Here is a 10221-nt window from a genome sequence, read left to right as displayed (position 1 = left end):
GTGGGGACCACACGGGGCGTGCGCTCGGCCAAGCTCAGGCCCCCACGGCACGCCGCTGAGGACCAGCACAACGAGGCGGCCCCTGGCCCCACCGCCGGGGGGAACAGGCGGGCGCACCTCCCTTACCGTCTCGACCCCCCCAAGAGAGAGCCGCTCACGGCACCCGCCACGGTGGCGGAGACCCGAGGGACACGCTGGGAAAGGGGAACAACACCACCGCTCGGCCTCGGGCACCTGAGGGACGACCTGGAGCGCTCCAGGAGCACCACGGAGGGCCAGGCGCGGCACGCTCGCACACCGACGGGGGGCGCGCAGCGTGGCGGCGGGGCGGCCCTCCCCGCCGCGGGGAGGGCCGCTCGCGAGGCGTACGCCAAAGAGGCACAGCGAGAGCGTCTGCTGTGTCCGAGGACCCCGGTCCCCGCCCACGCTGGGAGGCGGGGGCGGGAGACCGCGGGTTCGGGGCCGGAGGCCGCACCCCTGCCTTCCGCACACCCCGGCAGGCGGGGCGGAAGAGAGGCGAGGAGCCCGCGGACAGAACGAGAAGAGCGGTCCCGTCCCCCAGGAACGTCCGTCCCTCGTCTGGCACGGCTTAGGCCCAGCCCAGCGGAGCGTGGCACCACCACATCAATCGGTTGACCCACCCAGCCTAAAGCCACGGCGGGGGAGGCCCGCAGGGGAGGCACGGCGAAGACCCGTCACACGGAGGCCCGCTTCCGCCTCGCCGGCGCCCCTTCGTCTCGGGCAAAGAGCAGCCAGCCACCCCGGAACGAGAACGCCTGACACGGGGCACGGAGCCTGTGGGGTGGGGTCGTGCCGGCCACTCACCACCGGGTGCCTGCAGCGGGGGCAGCGCACAGGGTCGAGCACCCGACGCCACCTGGCCCCGCCGCCCTCGGGCTCAGCCAGAGGCCGGAGGCGGCACCGCGGGTCGGGGCAGCCGGACGCGCACGCAAGAGCCGGCGCGCAGGCCCAAGCGGGCAGCTCAAGCGGCAAGGACCGAGCCGGGCGTCAGACAGCCGCCCCCAGCCCGGAGTCCTGCCCGCGTCCGGAGCCCCAGCGTCTATCGGCGACAGACGCAGAAGAACACCGTGTCAGCACCTATCTGGTGGCAAAAAGGCCCCATTTCCGGCGGAAGAAATCATCGCGCCCGACAGCGGGGCCCACCCACGAGGTTCACGGGGGCCCCCGGAACCTCGGTCCGGCCACCTGCCCCCAACACTTCCCCATCCACACTTGCCCCGGAGCGCCCGGGGCCACCTGGTCGACCCGGGGATGGAGGGGTGGCAGAGTGGGCCGGGGACACGGGGGAGAGGGAGCGGGCTGGGGACGCCCTCCCCGGTCCCCCCACGCGGGCAGGCACCGGTCCATCCGAGTCTCCGGGCCAGGACTTGGTTCCAAGAAAGAAACACAGCACCCCTCCGAGCCGCCTCCGATGAGCGGGCCCCATGAGGGACCACGCCCGGGCCCGGGAGCCCCTCCCCGGGCCACCCAGTATGGCTCGCGCCAGTCCCCACCTCCCGGCCCGGACTCGGGGTGGAGAGCGGAGGGGGGAGACAAAGTCGCGTCCGACGACCGGGACCCACGCGGGCACGCTGACAGGCCGGGTGCACCCTCGCCGGCCACCTGCGCGAGCAGGGGCTGGTCCGTCCACGTCTCCGGACCCATCGGGACTTGAACCCATTTCTCCAGGGAGACGCCCGGAGCCCACGGGGCAACGCACCCAGGCCCGGGCCAGCCTCTCCGGGTCACCGCTGGCGGCCCAGGCCGGTCCTCACCTCTGGAGTCCGGCTCGGAAAACCATCGGCCCGAAAGCATCTGACGACCGGGACGCACGCGCGTCCACCACCGAGCCCGTGGCGGCCTCCACCGGCCTCAACGCTCGGCCCGAGCCGGTCCCCACCTCCGGAGCGGGACGCGGGGGGCACCGGGAAAGGGAGGTGGGGGGGGTCGGGGAACGAACGCTCCCAAGGGCGGCCCAGGAGAAGGCCGGGCCACCAAGTCCCAGGCGCTCCGGGCGCGGCAGACCCTCTCCTCTCCCACCGCGGCGGCACGACCCGACATGGGTTCCCGCGGCCGGAGGGGCACGGGCGCATGCTGGTCGACCCGGCCAGGCGGCCCCTCAGCCCCGGCTCGGGAGCGCGGCGGCAGTCACAGCCCCATAGATCTGCAGGCCCAATCTCAGGCGACAGCAGGAGGCGCCTACGCCTCGGCGCCACCGGGGCTGCCAGCACCAGCGTCGCCCGCCTCCCGGAACTCTGCTTCGGGCCCGGCGGCTGAGTCACAGCCCTCGACAAGGTCGCCGGAGCTCCGGAGGGAAGGGACAATATAAAAGCGGCCGCCAGGTGGCGCCCGACAACCGGCTCGAACGTCCCCGGGCCGGATCCCGGTCGCCGGCCGGCCACCGAGGACGCCGGAGCGCCGGGCCGCCCAAACGCCCGAGCTCCTCCCGGAGCGGGGCGGGCGTCCCGCGCGGCCCCGAGGGGTCCGCCTCGGAGCTAGCTCCCGGCCCGACACGACACGACACGACACGGCGCGTCCCGATCCCCGGCAGCACACGGGGGCGGGGGTAGCTGGCAAGATGCCGCCGGGAGGCTGCCTGGAAGGGGACGCGATTCCAGGCCATGGGGGGGGGGGGCGCGGGGAATTCCACGGAGACGCCCACAGTGCCACAAGCGAGATCCCCAGCTCCCCGGAGGGTGAGAGGGAGGGAGGGAGGGAGGGAGGGAAGGCGGGGACCAGCGAAACGAAACCAGGCAAGCGCTCAGAGAACGACGCAGGAACTCATCCCTTCTGGCACGGGGAAGGGCTTTGGAAAGCTGATACGCAGAGCCCGGAAGCTAGAAACGAAAGTAAACATACACTCTGGCCCCACACAAATGGAAACAAACATCTATTTCCGCACAGACCGCGACAAAGTCCAAAGAGAACACATGGGTGCGTGGGTGGGGAACATGCCCTTGAGGTCAGAACGTGGATTTCAAAATGGACTGACCACAGTCACCGGCGGGCGGGGGCAGGGGGGCGGGGAGCAGCGAGTCAACAGCCATCCACTAAAGAAACCGCGTTCCAGGACATCTACACAATGCAACGTGGTGAGTGTGCGTGCGTGCGTGCGTGTGTGTGTGTGTGTGTGTGTGTGTGTGTGCGCGCGCGCGCGCGCGCGCGCGCGTGCGTGTGAGAGAGAGATTTACAGTAAAGGTTCACAGTGACCTGTCGTCCCACCAAAATCAAACCAAGCCAAACTACCAAAAAGTCAAAGTCAAGCTCTGGGACTGCTGTGGCCCTTCAAGGAGTACGTAAAGGCACACACACATGTACGTGTATGCACACGTGTACACGTACAGACACACACACGTGTACACGTACACACACACACGCATCTGAAAACCTCAAGCATGTCCCATAAGAGGTTCCTGTCCAAAACAGGGCAAGGCCTCATGCAACGCAGCCCCCCAGAACAAGCAACCCGATGGGGAAAGTGGGCAGGAGGCCTGAACAGAGCAGACCAAGACCAGGCATTTTCATCCACAAGGAAACAAAGCCAGAAAAAACCAACAGAAAACAACGCCCACAAAGGAAACAAAGCAACAAGGACGACGACCCCCACCACTCCAACAGCAACCACAACACAGTTTTCCACTGTCAACAAAGCAACCAACAGTACCTTTCTTGGGGGGTGGGGGCGGGGACAAAACCAAAAGCCAAAGGAAACCTTTCCCTGAAATACAAGAAACAACTGGGGCTGCCTAGCTGGCGCACTGCTTAAGAATCCGCCCGCCACTGCAGGGGACACGGGTTCGATCCCTGCTCCAGGAAGGTCCCACATGCCGCGGAGCAACGAAGCCCGTGAGGCACAACGACTGAGCCCATGTGCCGCAACTCCTGAAGCCCCCGTGCCTGGAGCCCGTGCTCCGCACCAAGAGAAGCCACTGGCAATGAGGAGCCTGCGCACCACAACGAAGGGGAGCCCCCACTCACCGCAACGGAAAGAAAGCCCGCGCACAGCAAAAAAAGACCCAACGCAGCCCATCAAATACAGAACCATTTTTTTTTTAAATGGAGGGTATGATAGAAAGCGCTGGCATTTCTCTGCACAAGCATACACGGCCAGGCCCAGGATCTGGAATCGCGACAGCAAGTTCCAAACGGCAGAGGAAAGTGGCTCCTGACGGGACACCTATTTTTCACGCTGAGAGAGACCACCACCATGTCATGCTGGAGGACTCAGAGATATCACCTGGCGCCTGACAGAATGGCTCCCCGACAACAGATGACACTACGGAAAACAGCACAGAAGTCCCTGAAAGCACTGCACCAACAACTACCACGTGACCCAGCAACTCCACTACATGCCCACCGAGGGGGTGAGGGTGACACATACATACACGTGTATGTGTATCCACACCTATCCCTATGTAGCCATAGTTAGGGACATACCGATAGCGCTCTCTGTGTGCATACGTCTCTACCTAGTCACACACAGGCGCGCGCGCGTTTATGACTCAACCCTACCAGGGAATGAGGTCTTGCCATCCGCGGAAACATGGAGAGACCCAGAGGGTATTGCGCTACACAAGATACCTCAGGTCGCGAGACTATCATGTCTGTGAAGAACGTACACAGCAATACACACACATGAACACAAAGAAGGAACCGCAAACAGGTTCCTCGACACCTAAAAGGAACAAATGGGGGGTGGCCAGAGGAGGGAGGGGGGGGGAAGAGGGAGACGAGTGCAATAGGTGAGGGAGAGGAAGCGGTGCCCACTTCTAGTTATGAAATAAACAACTCACTCGCAGGATGTCATGTACAGCAGGCGGAATAGAGTCCATCCTACTGTCATGACATCGAATGGTGACAGACAGTAACGAGACTTATCACGGAGATCCCTGGGCCATGTGTAAACATAGCCACTCGCTAGGGTATACACCTGAAAACCAATATACTCTTGTCAGTCTGTTAGACTTCCATTTTAAAAGGGCGGGGGGAGGAGGGAGGGAGGGGGGAGGGGGGCAGAGAAAGGAGCAAGAGGAAGAGGAGGGTGGTGGGGGAGGAGGAGGAGGGGGGGAGGAGGAGGAGGAGGAGGAGGAGGAGGAGGAGGAGGAGGAGGAGGAGGAGGAGGAGGAGGAGGAGGAGGAAAAAGATGGCTTGCCTTGAAGAAATCAACAAAAGGAAAGAGCGAGAGAGACAGAGACAGAGGCAGAGAGAGACGCGAAATCAAGAGTGGACACTCAGGTGACTGCAAGAGTTAAGGGAGATTAAGACAAGAAACAAACTCCCAACAGTAGTTTGGTAAGTCCAAAATCAAGATTTGGATATCATGCTGGCATCAAGCACCAACCCTTCTAAATGGACACAAAGACACACAGGCCTCCCTCACTTGGGGCGGGGGGGTCGTCAGGACCAGGAAATGACCATGCAAGCGGAAGCTGGAAAAGGCAACCTTGTTCATCCACGGCGGAAACATACCATGGTCCCACAGCATTCAAAACATTGTATCAAAACATGTACAAACGGCTCTTCCTCACTCCCAATGAAAACTGCAGAGAACGTCCAAAACAGCCAACGTGTGATTTGCTTAGCAGATTGTCATGGAGAGCCTCGACCAGAAAGCATCGCTTTCGGTTTGTAACATCATAGGAACAGCAGTCTCAACAGCGCTTGCCTTCTTGGCGCAGTATCATTTCTACGCCTGGATACACAGTCCTACTTTGGGGTGGGGGGGTGGGGGTGAGGGAGCCCTGCCAGCAGTTCCTATTTTTCAAAGCAGACCTCTTCCCCCTCCCCCCAACCACCACCACCATTTTTCTTATTTTTTTTCTCTTTCCTCTGGTCTCAGGTTCTGCCCAATCCAGTCCACTGGCCTCCATCCCAGGCCACTGTGGGCTGTGTGTACAGATTTGCAAGATGAAGACAGTTCTCCCCAGAGAACCGGGCAGCCGCCCGGCTGAGATCTAAAAACCGATCTGCTCATGCAGTTCCACTTTTTCTTTTTCTCTTTTAAATGGGCTTCTTTCTGTCAAGGAGAAGATTTCCAAATCCAAAGGAGACCGAAAGATTTCTAGGTTCCACAGCTTCAGGATTCCATGGATCGGGGGTGTCAAAAAGTCTGCGCAGGGCCTTCAGTAAAGGCCGTCTTTCTCAGCGCACACAAGTCAACCCGAGACCAAGGCAACCTGAGGGCAAAACCCCTCGCTTGATTTCATTTCTCCCATTAGGCCCCGAACATCAGAGCGCGTGTGACAGAGAGAGAGAGACAGAGAGAGACAGAGACAGAGACAGAGACAGAGACAGAGACAGAGACAGAGACAGAGAGACAGAGAGAGAGAGAGAGAGAGAGAGAGAGAGAGAAACCCCACAAAAGAGAAACAAACGAAAACCCCAGCAAAGGTTCCATACATTGTTCGCCAGGATTGGAAGTGATGACGTCGTTGCGGGGGAGGGGGAGAATTATGCGGAGGGCACTTGCAAACCTCGCGGTTGCAGCCAGCAGGTGCTGACAGATACGTTTTTGAAACCGGCTGGCGGCGCCCTTGAGCTTCCTACGGTTCTGACCATACCCGTTCTCAGGGAGGTGGCTGTGGAGCCCAGGATAGGCCACGCCAAAATGCACCTCCGTGGCACAGTGATCATTTGGCGTGACGGTGACCTCAAGCAGGCGGCCAACACAAGAGGGACCCTCGGGCTCTTCTTTGTGTCTCCCTGAAAGCGAGACATCCATCTCTCTCGCGGGTGAAAGGCGCACTCCCTGCATCTGCACCTGGAGTTAGGAGGACGCTCCGATCCCCAAAGTAGGGAATTCATTGGGGCCGAGAAGCCTAGGGAGACAGACACTGTGACTTCTTTCAGGGACCCCCCCCAAGCCCAAACTCTGTTTAGATTCTTCCTTCCCTCAGGGCGCACCCGAAAGCTAAGTCTCTCGGTCTGATCCCTGTCTCACACATGTACTGTCCCTTGGTCTACACAGTCGAAAAGCTGCCCGCCTCAGCCACTTCTCACGGCTAGAAGGTAAAACAACAACAACAACAACAAACGAACACGTGTTCCCGCTCCCGCTTCCTCTATCCGCCTTGAGTCCATGTTAGGATGAGTCCAGCCACGAGGACTCAAGAGGGGCAGAGGGGGAGATTTCCCCCTCCCCCAAACAGGAAGGGGTCTGGAACTCTCTTCCCAGTGGCCACCCAGCTCAACTCTGGGTGCCTGAACCCTAGTTTGCCTCCTTTCGAGTTTTAAATGCTCTTCCCTGGGTTAGAATCACAAGGAGAGATGCTCACGCATGTATGTCTTCCAAGTTTTACGTGACATGGGGCAGCCCTCCTAAGAAAGCAAAGAAAGACTCAGAGAAGTGGCAACACCTACAATCTCTTCGGTTCTGCTGAGGAGAGGGAGGAAATCTGGGAAAGTAACTATACTATGGCCCGGGCTGGCGGGCGCCGGGGTGGGGGGGGTGTTAAGGGAGCTAAAGGAGGATGAGATTTCTTAGAAACTCATTCTTAGGCACAGAAACATTGGATGGATGCGGGACCCCACCTCTTCTTTTCCCTTGTGTTGGGAAGATCATTTGGCTCCTGCCAGCTGGGGTTTCATGCCCCCACGAATCATCAGGCGAGTGCTCCGGAGAAAAGAGCGAGAGCACAGGTCAGGAGAACATGGAGAAGATGGCTGCCGGATGCCCGGGGCCACACGGATGTCTTCGGGGGCACAGGCACGTCCACGATCTGTGGACCATGTCTACGGCAGATTGGGTGTGTAGGTCATTTTGAACAGGCTCCCATCCACCTGCCCTCATTGGGGTCCTGTCTCCAGCTCCCCTGAGCGGTGCCGTCACGGCCAGGTGAAGACAGGGCTCCTCCAGGGGCGGGCCCGTGCCAGAGAAAGGGAGACGGCAGTGAAGTCCTCGAGCTTCGGGTACTTCTACCAGAGTGACTCTCCTTCATCAAGTCCCCGGCAGGTGGAGGGACACGTCTTTCTGACACGGTGGGGCCAGGGGAGGCTTAGAAAAAGGCTTCTGACAACCGCACCATCAAGTATGAGCTCTCCGTTTCCTTGACGGAAGAGTCCCCCACTCTCCCAAGTGGTAGAGCTAGGAACGGGCCCCTCGGGTCCCATCTTACACGTGAGAATGACATGCTGACTTTACCCCTCTTCAAGGCGGAGTTTGTAAAAGGTCAGCCCTGGAGGAAGGACCCAGCTTGTCAGTCCTCTCATGCTATCATCCAAGCCGAGGAGAGCCGTGCCAGGCCTCCACGGAAGGAATACGGCGGTCGGCTGCCTTTGGAGAAGATGGCTCTGTGAGCAGCAGCGTGGAAACCAACCGAGAAGCAGGGGCCACTCTAGAGGCCAGCAGGGTCCTTAGGGGCCCAGCCAGGCCAGGCCAGGCCAGGATGGAGAGAGGGGATGGAGCCGGACCTTTGAGGCCCTAGCCTCCACAGCACCTGGGATTCTGCTGGGATTCTTGAGAAACTCGCTCCACATTCTAGAAGGGCCTGCGTGTCACAAAGATACGAAGCCATACTTTCCTTAAAGAGCACCTGCCCTCAGGAAGTGGCACTCAGCACGCTCGCTGGTGATGGGCCAGACACACCCATAGACACTCAGGTTCCAGGGAAAAGCTTTGCTCAGCTCTTTCTCCCCTTGCGTCCTCAAAACACAAAGCCATCGCTTCCGGATACCAGGGAAGCTCTCAGGTAGGTTTGTGCTGGGGCGGGCGCCAACTAGAACTGTGAAGAGGGGAGATCGGAGCCGCAGAAGCTCTGGGGCCCCGAGGAAAGACGCCGCCGCCGATCCACCTCTCGCACCTTCCTCTCAGCGGGAGGGCCAGGGACTCTCCCCCCGCACAGGATCCTGGCCACACACGAGGGAGGGCCCACACCCACTGTCCTGCTCCTCTTTGCCTGGGGTGGGTTCAGAGACACTGGACTCGGCTCATCCCTCTCCACAGCGGCGCGTCCCTCTCCACAGCCGTGCACGGCAGGCAGCAGAGCAGAAGAACAAGAGCTGGCATGGTCCACCGTTCCCAGAGCTGCTCCATTCCCGTCCACGCGCATCCGGATGGGGCGCACAGACAGGGCGCCCGTCCTGAGGTCACCGTGTCGCTCCAGGTGCGGACTCCCGAGATGGTGACATCTCGGTCGAGGAGACCGTCCCCTGTGAGACCACAGGCTTGGCAGTATTGCCGAGAGCATGCTTCGTGGGCCATCTGCAATTCCATGTCACCGGAAACATACCGTGTCAAACTTGTGCTCGGCCTCCAAGTCAAAGGGCTGCCTGAGGACTTTGACCGACAATTCCAGTTGCTCCTGGCCTAAGAGACACAACTTCTCCCAAGAAAACAAACCGTAACACAATGTAAAGTCTGACCTACCTCCAGACGCGTGTTTGACGTGGCACGGCCATGTCCGGAGGCTCATGTGACTTCCATGCGGGGGCAGCCTGGGAACCGCCTTTCTGAGTCTCCCCCTCCCCGTGCGACCCCAGGGTAGGGCTGGTGCGAAGAGAACGCTGGATGGGATGTAGGCATTGGAAGTGAAGCCACAGCCAAGGCTCTCTGCAGGCTGTCGCCATCCCACACGGTGACAGGTGGGCACAGAGGTGCAGGGTGGAAGGCTGTCCATCCACACATACACACACACACACACACACACCCACCCACCCACCCCCGCCGCCCTGCGTCTGGCTAGTGTTCCCAGCTGGTGCCCCCTGGACGACAGTGGCCCAGGCCACTCCTGGCTGCCTGGCCGCAGATCCACCGAGGGACAGCTGTGCCTTCCCCCGAGTCTCTCCATGTCTCCCCTGTGGCCCCGCACATCGGTGGCTACCTTTCCCTGTGGGCGCTGACAGCTCCATCGGCACTGCCACCTCCGCCACTGCCACCGGGCACTCAGAGGACTGAGAGCCACAGCCTTCCCTCCCCTCCCCTCCTCCGCAGCCCAGCCCAGCCCTGCCCTGCCCAGCTGCTCCCAGGCCTCTGGAAGGTCCAGTTCCTAGAACGAGGTCTTCATTCCTGTGACTCCCACGGTGTCTCTGCTTCCATGACACAGACCGGCTATGTTGTCCCGACAGTAGGACACACACAGAAACCCTGTGTGAAAATCATGAGGCTGACAGCATCATTCGTCATCTGAGACAGAAAATCAATACAGATATCGTATTAAATACACATAATTATACGTAGGGGTGTGTGTGTGTGTGTGTGTGTGTGTGTGTGTGTGTGTGTCTGTC

The sequence above is a fragment of the Hippopotamus amphibius genome, chromosome 15 (assembly GCF_030028045.1).
Source record: "Hippopotamus amphibius kiboko isolate mHipAmp2 chromosome 15, mHipAmp2.hap2, whole genome shotgun sequence".
Taxonomy (NCBI): Eukaryota; Metazoa; Chordata; class Mammalia; order Artiodactyla; family Hippopotamidae; genus Hippopotamus; species Hippopotamus amphibius.
The sequence above is the reverse complement of the archived record's forward strand: the minus strand, read 5'-3'. Positions refer to the sequence as shown.